The following is a 12,535-nucleotide window of genomic DNA, read 5'->3' on the forward strand; positions in this document are numbered from 1 at the left end:
CTGTTAGTGGGGTTTGGGGACTGCAAAGGTTTCAGTGTCCCTGGGGCTTTGTCTTCACACTTAATCTCTTGCCACTTCCCCCTTGCTTGAGGCCAGTCTCTGGAAAGTTTCTGGCGGCTGCCTGGGGGCTTTTGCGTTTTCTATTCCCCTGCTGGGAATGCCTCCCTGCCCCCACCTTTAGGTCGCTCTTGCCTTAAAATCTTCTAATTTTTGAAGCCTCTAATCTTCTAAATTTCCGATTAAATGTCACCCCCCGCCCCCCGCCTTTGCGCCCTCTCCTGTTCAAATGGCTGGCCCTAAAGTGTTAGTGAAGAGGCCAGGCTACCTGCAGTAGGGAGTCAGTTGAAACCCATTTCAGTGGTTTACCACCACAAAGGCTTATTTCTGGCTCACGCAACAATCCAGGGACTCAGAAATCCAACTCCTCTAGTTTGTCCACCTCTGAGGGTGTGAGATGGGCAAGAGAGGGCTCTCAGGCAGGGGCGACATGGCCCTGGACCGGGCACATGGCCCCAGGTTCCCTGGGAAAGTCATCTTCCCTTACAGAGATTATTCCAGTTAATCCTCACAGCGAGCCTCAGAGGTCAATGGGAATAGCCTGCTCATTTTACTGAGGCTGAGATGCTAAGTGACCCCCTCAAGGCCACGCAGCTAAGTGGCGAAGCTGGGATTAGAACCCAGGGTGCCAGCCTCCAGGGCCCCCTCAGAACACACACTCTGTATTGCCCATGTTGCTTCTATGTTAAAGATAACAAGAAAATTGGTAATATATCAATTATATATTTTATTCAGTGTTAGAAACTCAGAGCTTTACAAGTATGCTTGTTACTTATTCCTTGCATAGTCATAGTTTAGACAAAAAATACAGTTTTGCTATGAAGGCGTAGGAACTATCTAGACAAATGGTTCTCAAAGTCTGGCCCGAAGCTCCTGGGGAACCTTGAGACCTATCTAGGGAATCCACAAGATCAAAACTGTTTTCATAATAATACTAAGATGTTTGTTATTTGCCTTTTTTGCTCTCATTCTCTCATTAGTATACTATGGAGTTTTCCAGAGGCTCCCTACATATGATAATGTCATTGCTCTGATGTTAACATGCTCTGATGCTAAGAAGCATGGTTGTTACTTTAAAATGAATTAACAAATAATTTACTGTTTGAGGTTTTAACTTCTTAAAACTTAAAATTTCTAATATGATATATATCGATAGATATAACCCACACAAACAAAAGTTCTTTGGGGTCCTCAATAATTTTAAGGAGTTTAAAAGATCCTGAGACCGGGATGCCTGGGTGGCTTGGTCTGTTAAGCGTCTGCCTTCAAGTCCCACATCAGGCTCCTTGCTCAGCTGGGAGCTTGCTTCTCCTTCTGCCTGTCTCCCCCACCGCTTGTGCTCTCTCTCTCTCTCTCTCTGATAGATAGATAGATAAATAAAATCTTAAAAAAAAAAAAAAAGGATCCCGAGACAATAAAGTTTGAGAAGGGCTATTGGGTTAGAAGTTCAAGGCAATGTGTTTTCTGATAACATTTTAAACTCCAGTGTATAGCAATTAAGAGTCTCAGTTTCAAAAATATCTTTTAAAAATGCCTATGTCTCAATTTCTATGTATTTAAAATGAGGTTATAGTACAATTATAATACCAATCTATATTACAATATTAAGTAAAAGATTAACTAAAAAACTGACCATAGTACCTTGGATTAGAACCGAGCATTCTAAAGAAAAACCAAGACAGGAACACTAACAATAAATTTAAAGAAATTTCCACAGGGGTGCCTGGGTGGCTCAGTCGGTTAAGCATCTGCCTTCGGCTCAAGTCATGATCCCAGGGTCCTGGGATCGAGCCCTGCACTGGGCTCTTTGCTTGGCGGGGCGTCTGCTTCTCCCTCTGCTGCTCTCCCTGCTTGTGCTCTCTCTCAAATAAATAAATAAAATCTTAAAAAAATTTCCTCATTTTCTGTTCCTTTTCTCACCTCCATTCTTTCTCAAGAATAGTAGGAAAATGTGTCCAATTTGCTTTCACCACAACATTCCGTCCATGAAGGCTTCTACTTTTTGGAGATCAGTAGTCTAATCAATTTGCCTTGGCCCACATTAATGAAAAAAAATCACTACAGGTGAAATTTCATGGTAACGAAATTCATTTTAACTGCATACTGTGTAAACAGACAGCTCTTGAGCTTGGGTGATGGCTTGGTGTGTTTTCTCATGCTGCTGTCACTAGGGTAAATTTCAGTTTAAAGAAATCAAGTAGCCACTGTCTACTGTCAAGTAGCCAGTTTATGGCAGTGGCTATGCAATGGCCGAAGAGCTTGATCTTTATAATCCATTTTACCTTCACAGAGAGGGCTAGTCATGTGGGCAGCACATTCACTGCAATAGAATACAGTGTCCGAATAACTTGATATTTATAATCCCTGTTACTTTAATAGAAGGTAAGCTGTATGAGCATAGAGTAGCTCATTTACGAAATGACAGATAAGACCTGCCTAAGTGCACAATGATATTTGATTTAAGGCTTAATAACAACGGATTTATTTAAAGTGTTCTCGTTTTTGGAAATTTTAAGATTCTAAATGTAAATAATAGAGGGTCTTATTTAGAGATTACTACATGCAGGTGTTATGGTGTTATATGTGGTGATTGACATGTTTTAGCTCACTGCCCACCTCCTCCTCCAAACAGCCTAATGATGGAGGCATTACTATTATTCTACTTTTATAAAAGGAAGGAAATAGATCTTTGCAGAATTCCAACTCAGGCACTGATTCAATAACCCACACTCTGAACCACTGTCCTATACCAGTTTCCACTATAAAATTGTGAATTTTAGTCAAATCCATGAAGTATTTTCTTTTTTTAAAATTTATTCAGAGAGAGAGAGAGACAGAATATGTCTCTGGGAGAGAGCGGGGGGGGGGTGTCAGAGGGAGAGGCAGACTCCCTACTGAGCAGGGAGCATGGGGCTTGATCCCAGGACCCCAGGACCATGACCTAGGCGGAAGGCAGATGCTTAACCAACTGAGGCATCCCTAAAAAGAAGTATTTTCATTTAAATTTTGCCCTCATTTGTTTGTTTCTTGCTGCTTTGGCTGCAATTATGGGTTGAATTGTGTCTTCTCAAAAGATATGTTGAAGTCTTAACACCCAGTACCCATGAATGTGACTTTATTTGGAAATAGGCTCTTTGCAGATGTAATCAAATAAAGATGAGGTCCTACTGGATTGGGATGGGCCCTCTATGCAATGACTGGTGTCCTTATAAAGAGTGGGAGACTTGGAGACACAGATACCCAGGGAGAAGACTGTCACGTGGAGACGGAGGCAGAGACGGGAGGTGTGCCGCCGTGAGCCAAGGGAGGCCGTGGGCCACCAGAAGCTGGAAGAGGCAAGGAAGGGTTCTGCCCTCAGAGCCTTTGGAGGGGCTATGGCCTTGATTTCAGACTCCTAGCCTCCTGAACTGGGAGAAAATACATTTCTGCTTTTTTTTTTTAAATCTTTTTTTTTAAATTTTATTTATTTATTCATGAGAGACAGAGAGAGGGGGAGAGAGAGAGAGAAAGAGAGGCAGAGGGAGAAGCAGGCTCCCAAGGAGCAGGGAACCCGATGCGGGACTCGATCCCAGGACCCTGGGATCATGACCTGAGCCGAAGGCAGACGCTCAACCATCTGAGCCACCCAGGCACCCAATACATTTCTGCTTTTAATAAGCCACCCAGTTTGTGGTACTTCGTTATGGCAGCTCTAGGCAACTAATACACCAACTTCATGGGCTGGAGCCCCAGCTGAACCTAAGACCCTGAGAGTGAGGCCTCCACGACTGCACTCCTGTGCCCGGCAACGAGTAGACCCCTGCTGGAGAGATTCCCATCAAACCAGTGGATGACAGGACCAAACTGAGTTGAGCATGGGGTCTGGGTCCTAAGACTATTCTGAAGGTCTAGTTTTGTAGTGAGAGATCACGAAGCATCTTCGACAAAAATGAGATACTGCCAGATATTTAAATATCTTCTGGAACAAAGCAGGATATAAAGAAAAAACCAGGTGTTTGAACCAGATGCCATGAACTTGTAGGCCACGGGGAGCCACTGAAATGCAAAGCTCTGACGACTGTGTGTAGGCCAAGCGTCAGCAGCTGGCTAACGGCAGTGGGCTGTTAGCCAGAGAGGTGGCAGTGTCCCGCGGCAAGACAGGGGGGTAGTGTGCTGCCAGGGCCGGGCCCTTGAGGACACTTCGGTCGCCACAACCACCTGGGATTACATGAATGGCGACTGAACAGTATTTTTAAATGGGCACCGAGAGGCAGGAAGGTCACCAATCCTATAAGTAGGAAAAAGCTGTGGCAACAGTGAAGGGATCAATAACAACAAAGATTAGTGAGTGCTTACTGCAGGTTAGGCACCACGGTCAGCACTGAGCATGAGGGTTCCACCTTCCTCCTCACATCAAGCCCAGCTGGGCAAGGCCCCGGGGGAAGGTCCCCCTTTTGCAGAGGAGGAGAATGAGGCGCCCCGATGCTAATTCACTTTTATGTACTTGCCCTCCTCTGGTGCCAGAAGCAACCGGTGAGTGAGGTGGGTATTATCATCAGCCATTTACAGGTGAGAAAATGGAAACTAGGGGAGTGGCAGTGCCTTGCCCAAGGCTGCATGATTAGGGACTAGCGAGAGGGGAGCTAGATTTCAAGTCCTGCAACGCCAACCCCCCAACTCTTGCACTGCACCGTGGTGGAGCTGGTACCTTTTTTTTTTCTCCCCCCAAGCAGACTCCGAACTGAGAGCGGAGCCCGACGTGGGGCTTGATCCCAGGACCCTGAGATCATGACCTGAGCCCAAACCAAGAGTCTGATGCTCCACCGACTAAGCCACCCAGGTGCCCCAGAAGTGGTACTTTTGGTATGAGTACCACCTCTTCATCCTAGAATGGGCAGAAAGATGTCGCTGGAGATCATGCTTCCATTCCACCAACACTTATCAAGGTCTGTGCTAACTCATGTCATCTGTTGACCGCAAGTGTGGAGAGGAGACTTTTGTCTTTCAAACACATGTTCATCTTTTGGGATCATATTTGTGGTTTGGCAGAAAGGACAGTAAGCTAGCTATCTCTGAATTATATACCAGGATCTTATAGAATGTTTGTATTCCATGTACTTTTTCTTCCTAAAAACAAACAACAGAAAACACACCACTCGTTAGGACTCCCGTGATTCTCGAGGTGCGCATCGGGCACTCAAGCCAGCTTAAGCAAGAAAAGGAAATGCATTCTCAGGTTACACTGGTGTCCCATAGCCTCTGAGAAGCCAGGTGCAGCCAGGAAAGGCTGTGGCCAGGGGAGCCCCCAGATGCTCCCTGCCACCAGCTTCTCCATTCCACTCCCTGCAAACCAAGGAACCAAGGACGCCCCGCGCTGGTGCGACTTTACATCTCCTTTGTTCAAGGGACCAGCCCAGAATGAATATGTCAGGACTGTTTTGCTTCTGCAGGGGACAAAGAAAGCAGTTCAACCTGGCGTAAGCTAATTAGGAAATTTAAGGACTCAAATAATTGAAAATTCTCGGCCAGCTAGATCCAGGTGGTGACAGGGCACCATAAGCAGTAGCCTCTCCCTCCTCTTGCACCTCCGCCGGCTCCATTCTTGGCTGGCTCAGCCCTCTTGGGACCCGATGACCAACAGGACCTCCAGACTTCTATCCTTTGCCAAAACTCTGCTTTTCTGAGAGTCCCAGTCTCGGGAAGGGCTGCAGGTAAGCCCAGCTTTGGTCACATGCCCATTTCTGGACCACCCGGAGGGCAGATGGAAGGAAATGCTCATTGCCAGGCCTGGAGCCAGGGCCAAGGTTGGCCCTCCCGCAAACACATAACAGTAAGAGCAAAGCTACATGAAGTCGATTGTTGGGTACAGTTTTAAGTATTTTAGATAAGTTAAATCGTTTTAAACTTATCTTCTTTGTTTGCTAATTTAATCAGCACATTGTCCCCTTTTCTAGGTGGGGAAATTGAGGCGCAGATGAATGTGTCTTGGCTAAGGCCTCAGAGCTATAACTTGCAAGAGCTGGGATTTGACCTGAACTCTGAGGCCACAAAAGCTGGGCTCTTGACCATTAGCAGAAGGGATCTGCCACCAGCAAAATGGGCCATGGATGCTGGGCTAATAACAATAAGAACAGATGTCCAATAGCCACTCTGAATTCTCGCTTTGTGGAGAGAATGTATCCAGCCTGGGTAGGGTACCCACCCGGGCCCAGGGTGGGATCATGTTGTTCCAAGGTGACTGCTTCTACTGTGGCCTAGTACATGGACTAGTTCCAAAAAACAGGAGGGACAAAAGAAAAAGCACCCACCATTATTCTCTGGGGAAGTGGCTGGGGAAAGGCAATTTAATCATGGGGATAAAAATAAAAAGCTATCAATCATACGCCTCTGGGTGGACTTACTTATATTTTATCCCATTCTAAGTTCCGCTTCCCGCAAGGGCTTTGTGGGCATGAAGAGTTCAATAGGGCACAGGGTACCCATTGGGCTGGAGGGGATGCCCAATACATTCCCTGATTAGTTGTCTGGGAGAGAGAGGACCGAGAAAAGAAGCCCAGCCCCCCTTGCTATTAGGAAAAAGCACGTCATTTTTTAGATTGCTATATTATGGTTGAACTGCACTTTGAAATTTGGGTGATGCAGAAATGGAATCTATTTTTTTGCATTCCCCCAGCAACACTGTCAGTAGAACTGCCTTCAAGTCTTAGAATCCTAGCTGGAGGAAGGTGGTCAGTAGTCTCAGCTGACGTTGACACTGGGGCCTGGGAGTCATTTCGAGATCGGCAGAGCACCAAAGCAGGCTCTACTTTACTGGAGGGCTAAACTAAGCCAGCCGCTAAAAACTTCGACCTAACGCTTGAGATTTCTGTCTCTTTCACACCTGTGTTCTGTCAGCTTCTTCGGAGTTGCGTTGTAGTAACGACCCCAAATCTCTATGGTTATCTCAACAAAGGTTTATTTCTCACTCTCATTTCCTGTATTGCACAGGGCATTTGTGGCTCTGCTCCACGGGACCTGTGATGGAGCAGTGCCCCGCTCGGAAACGTGCAGTTCTTGAGCAGGGGAAAAGCAATGACACGGCTGTGCAAGGCACCTCGTGCTCCTGCCTGGAGGTGGCAAATGTCATTTCCATCCATGTCCCACTGGCCAAAGCAAGTCACACAGCCCAGCCCGATCCTGTCCTGGCCCAGGGTGAGTGGAGAGACATCACTTCCTCCAGAAAGGACACCAAAGACAGGTCTGGGGAAGGTAGACTGGATATTTAAAATAATTATCATCTACCACATACCCAGTATTTTTGGAGGATTAAACATTTATTTTCAAGTATTCACAGAGACCCCCCCCAGCTGTTTTGGTTTATTTTTATAAAAACAGAGCTCCACTTCATGTCTACACTGCCCTAAATGTTCTTTTTGGTGCTTCCTGAGCCCAGTGGCACCAACTAGAACCTTGGGAGGGCTACTGGACGTACTGAGAAAAAGTGAACAACTTTCGAGATGAAATGCAAGTCAATATAGTAAGACGAACATCCTATGTTCGCGGAGTGCTGGAGAGGTTGGGAAGGTTCCGTCTTGTGAAGTCCTGAGCATGATTTCAGCATAAAGAATGGAGAGTGGGGAGAAGGAGGGAGGAGGGGGCCAGGATCTTTGTGCCAGGCTTTATGCATGAGGAGCCTGGGATCTAGGGAGCATTAGACATTACTCAGGGTCATCCCAATTAAAATATCAGAGGCAGAATTTATACATTCATGGTTTCTCTGGCCCCAAAGCCCGTCCTTTTTCTTGTGCCCAATCCTGGCTCCCCAAAGGAAAGAGACCAAGAGAGGGAAGAAAAAAGTGGGAAGAGAGGAAAGCTGAGAGGTAGTAACCACACAGAGATATAGAGGAGGAAAGAAAGGAGACCCCGGGAGAGAGAAAAGGAGAAGGAGAGAAGGCCAGGTAAGGAAAAATGATACTGAAGGAGAAGAATATAGTTGGAGGACCGCCCCTACCCGACTTGAGACTTACTAGAAGCTGCAATCATCAAGACAGTGTGGTGCTGGTAAGAAAACAGACGAACAGATCAATGGAGCAGAGAGCTCACAAGTACACCCACGTAAATATAGTCAGCTGGGCTTGGACAAAGCGGCAAAAGCAATACAGTGGGAAAAAGACAGTCTTTTTTTTTTTATTTTTAAAGATTTTATTTATTTATTTGAGAGAGAGAATGAGATAGAGAGAGAGCATGAGAGGGGAGAGGGTCAGAGGGAGAAGCAGACTCCCCGCTTAGCAGGGAGCCCGATGCGGGACTCGATCCCGGGACTCCAGGATCATGACCCGAGCCGAAGGCAGTCGCTTAACCAACTGAGCCACCCAGGCGCCCGGAAAAAGACAGTCTTTTAAAAAAATGGTGCTGGAACAACCCCAGACATCCACATACAAAAATATGAATCTAGACAGACCTTAAACCCTTCACAAAAATTAACTGGAAATGACACAGACCTAAATTAAAATGCAAAGCAATAAAACTCCTATAAGATAACATAGCAGAAAATGCAGACAAGCTTGGGTTTGGCAATCACTTTTTAGATGTGACGCCAAAGGCAATCTTCATGAAAGAAAGAGTTGATAAGGTGGACTTCATTACAATAAAAAATTTCTGGGGCGCCTGGGTGGCTCAGTCAGTTAAGCGTCTGCCTTCGGCTCAGGTCATGATCCCAGAGTCCTGGGATGGACCCCCCATGTCTGGCTCTGTGCTCAGCAGGGAGTCAGTTTGAGGATTCTCTCTTTCCCTCTCCCTCTGCCTAACCCCCCCCTCCAGCTCCCCGCCCCGTTAGCACTGTTGCTCTCTAAAATGAATGAATGAATCTTTAAAAAAAAAAAACAAAACTCAACAATAAGAAAATAATCAGATTAAAAATGGGGCAAGCAACAGGTACGTGAAAAGACGCTCAGCATCACTACTCATAAGGGAAATGCAAATCAAAACCATCATGAGATATCACCTCACATCTGTGAGAGTGGCAACTACCAAAAAGACAAGATGTGGAGAAAAGGGGATACTAGTGCACTCTTGGTGGGAATAAAGTTTGGTATAGCCACTATGGAAAACAGTATGAAGAGTATGGAGGTTCCTCAAAAAATTTAAACATAGAGCTACTGTATGATCCAATAATCCCACTTCTGGGTTTATATCTGAAGGAAATGAAATCGTTATCTAGAAAAGATACCTATACCCTCATGTTCATTGATTGTAGCATTATTTACAAAGTCCAAGACATGGAAACAACCTAGTTCCATTGATAGATGAATGGATAAAGAAAATGTGGTGTGTGGGGTGATATACCTCATATAATATACACCATATAATATACATCATATGTATACAAATATATATTGGAATACTATTCAGCCATAAAAAAGAAGGCAGTCTTGCTATTGGCAACAACATGGTTGGACCCTGAGGACCCTATGCTAAGCGAAAGAAGGTAGACAAATATTGTATGATCTTATTTATATGTGGAATCTATTTTTTTAGAGAGAGAGCGAGTGAACAAGCAGATGGGGGGTGAGGGGAGGGGGAGAGGGAGAGGGAGAGAATCTTAAGCAGGCTCCACATCCAGCACGGACCCCAATGCTGGGCTCGATCTCACCACCCTGAGATCATGACCTGACCTGAAACCAAGAGTTGGATGCTTAACCTACTGAGCAACTCAGGCACCCCTATGAGGAAGCTATTTTTTTAAAAAGCTAAATTCATAGAAACAGAGTAGAATGGTGGTTGCCAGGAGCTGGGGGTGGGGGGAATGAGATGTTGTTCAGAGGGTACAAATTTACAGTTATAAGATGGATAAGTTCTAGGAATCTAATATTCAGCATGGTGATTATAGTTAACAATATTGTGTCATATACTTGATAGTTAAGAGAGTAGATCTTAAATATTCTCACTACACACATGCATACACACACAAAATTATAATTATGTGAGATAATAGATGTGTTAACTAACTTTATTGTAATAACAATTTTGCAATATATACACGAATCAAATCATTACATTATATATCTTAAACATGTCAATTATATCTCAATACAGCTGGAAAACAAAATAGGACAAAAAAAAAAAAGGGCCACCAAAAGTCATAAGATACCTAGAACTAAACCTAACCAAAGAGACAAAGGATCTGTACTCAGAAAACTAGGGAACACTCATGAAATAAATTGAGGAAGACACAAAGAAATGGAAAAACATTCCATGTTCATGGATTGGAAGAACAAATATTGTGAAAATGTCTATGCTACCCAGAGCAATCTATACATTCAATGCAATCCCTATCAAAATACCATCAACTTTTTTCACAGAACTGGAACAAATAATCCTAAAATTTATATGGAATCAGAAAAGACCCCGAATAGCCAAAGGAATGTTGAAAAAGAAAACCAAGGCTGGTGGCAACACAATGCTGGACTTCAAGCTCTACTACAAAGCTGTAATCATCAAGACAGTATGGTACTAGTACAAAAAACAGACACATAGATCAATGGAACAGAACAGAGAGCCCAGAAATGGACCCTCAACTCTATGGTCAACTAACCTTCGACAAAGCAGGAAAGAATGTCCATGGAAAAAAGACTGTCTCTTCAATAAATGGTGTTGGGAAAATCAAACAGCCACATACAGAAGAATGAAACTGGGCCATTTTCCTATACTATACATAAAAATAGACTCAAAACCGATGAAGGACCTAACAGTGAGATAGGAATCCATCAAAATCCTAATGGAGAACACAGGCAGCAACCTCTGTGACCTCGGCCGCAGCAACTTCTTGCTAGACATGTCTTCAAATGCAAGGGAAACAAAAGCAAAAATGAACTATTGGGACTTCATCAAGATAAAAAGCTTTTACTCAGAGCAAAGGAAACAGTCAACAAAACCAAAAGACAACTGACCAAATGGGAGAATATATTTGCAAATGTCTTAATCAGATGAAGGGCTAGAATCCAGAATCTATAAAGAACTTATCAAACTCAACACCCAAAGAACAAATCATCCAATCAAGAAATGGGCAGAAAACACGAACAGACATTTCTGTAAAGAAGCCATCCAAATGGCCAACAGACACATGAAAAAGTGCTCAATGTCACTTGGCATCAGGGAAATACAAATCAAAACCACAATGAGATACCACCTCACACCAGTCAGAATGGCTAAAATTAACAAGTCAGGAAATAACAAGATGTTGGTGAGGATGTGGAGAAAGGGGAACCCTCTTACACTGTTGGTGGGAATGCAAGCTGGTGCAGCCACTCTGGAAAACAGTATGGAGGTTCCTCAAAATGTTGAAAATAGAGCTACCCTATGACCCAGCAATTGCACTACTGGGAGTGTACAAATGTAGTGATCCGAAGGGTCACATGCACCCCAGTGTTTATAGCAGCAATGTCCACAATAGTCAAACTATGGAAAGAGCCCAGATGCCTATGGACAGATGAACGGATAAAGAAAGGTGGTGTGTGTGTGTATACACACGCACACAATGGAATACTACTCAGTCATCAAAAAAATGTGAAATCCTGCCATTTGCAATGATGTGGATGGAACTAGAGGATATTATGCTAAGTGAAATAAGTAAATCAAAGAAAGACATTTATCATATGACCTCACTCATGTACAATTTAAGAAACAAAACAGAGGATCACAGCGGAAGAGAGGAACAAATAAAACAAGACAAAATCAGAGAGGGAGAGAAACCATTAGAGACTCTTAATCATAGGAAACAAACTAAGGGTTGCTAGGGTGGGTTGGGTGGGGGGATGGGGTAACTGGGTGATGGACATTAAGGAAGGCACGTGACATAATGAGCACTAGGTGTTATATAAGACTGATGAATCACTGATCTCTACCTCTGAAACTAATAATACATTATATGTTAATTGAATTTAAATAAAAATTTAAAAAAATGGGCCAAAGCCTTAGCAGACACTTCATTAAAGAAGATATACAGATGGCAAATAAGCATCTGAAAAGATGTTCCACATCATATGTCATTAGGGAACTTCAAATTAAAACAACTAGTACACGCCTACCAGAATGGCTAAAATTCAAAACACTCACAACACCGAGTACTGACAAGGATGTGGAGCAACAGAAACTCTCATTCATTGCTGATTGGTGCAGCTACTTTGGAAGACAGTCTGGTGGTTTCTTACAAAACTCAATATACTTTTACCATAAGATTCAGTAATCAGTCTTCCGTACTGACCCAAAGGAATTGAGTAAAAAGATTAGTGGTTGCCAGGGTTATGGCAGAGGGAGGAAGATTAATAGATGGAGCACAGGGGAATTTTAGGGAGGTGACACTTCTCTGTATGATGCTATTATGGTGGATATATGCCATTATAGATTTGTCCAAACTCATAAAATGCTCAATACCAAGAATGAACCCTAAGATAAACTATGGTCTTTGGGTAATAATGATGTGTCAGTGTAGGTTCATCAGTTGTAACAAATGTACCACTCT

The 12,535-nt window shown here is 43.8% G+C and overlaps 1 long non-coding RNA gene across 3 annotated transcripts in view; it reads right to left on the bottom strand.

Moving 5' to 3' along the window:
* LOC141370411 (uncharacterized) overlaps window positions 1-12,535 on the bottom strand; it is a 36,492-nt gene that overhangs the window by 22,593 nt on the left and 1,364 nt on the right. The gene's annotated exons all lie outside the window — the stretch shown is intronic.

The sequence above is a fragment of the Callorhinus ursinus genome, unplaced genomic scaffold, assembly GCF_003265705.2.
Source record: "Callorhinus ursinus isolate GAN/ISIS: 27379988/994484 unplaced genomic scaffold, GSC_fseal_2.0 scaffold2, whole genome shotgun sequence".
In the NCBI taxonomy this organism is placed as follows: Eukaryota; Metazoa; Chordata; class Mammalia; order Carnivora; family Otariidae; genus Callorhinus; species Callorhinus ursinus.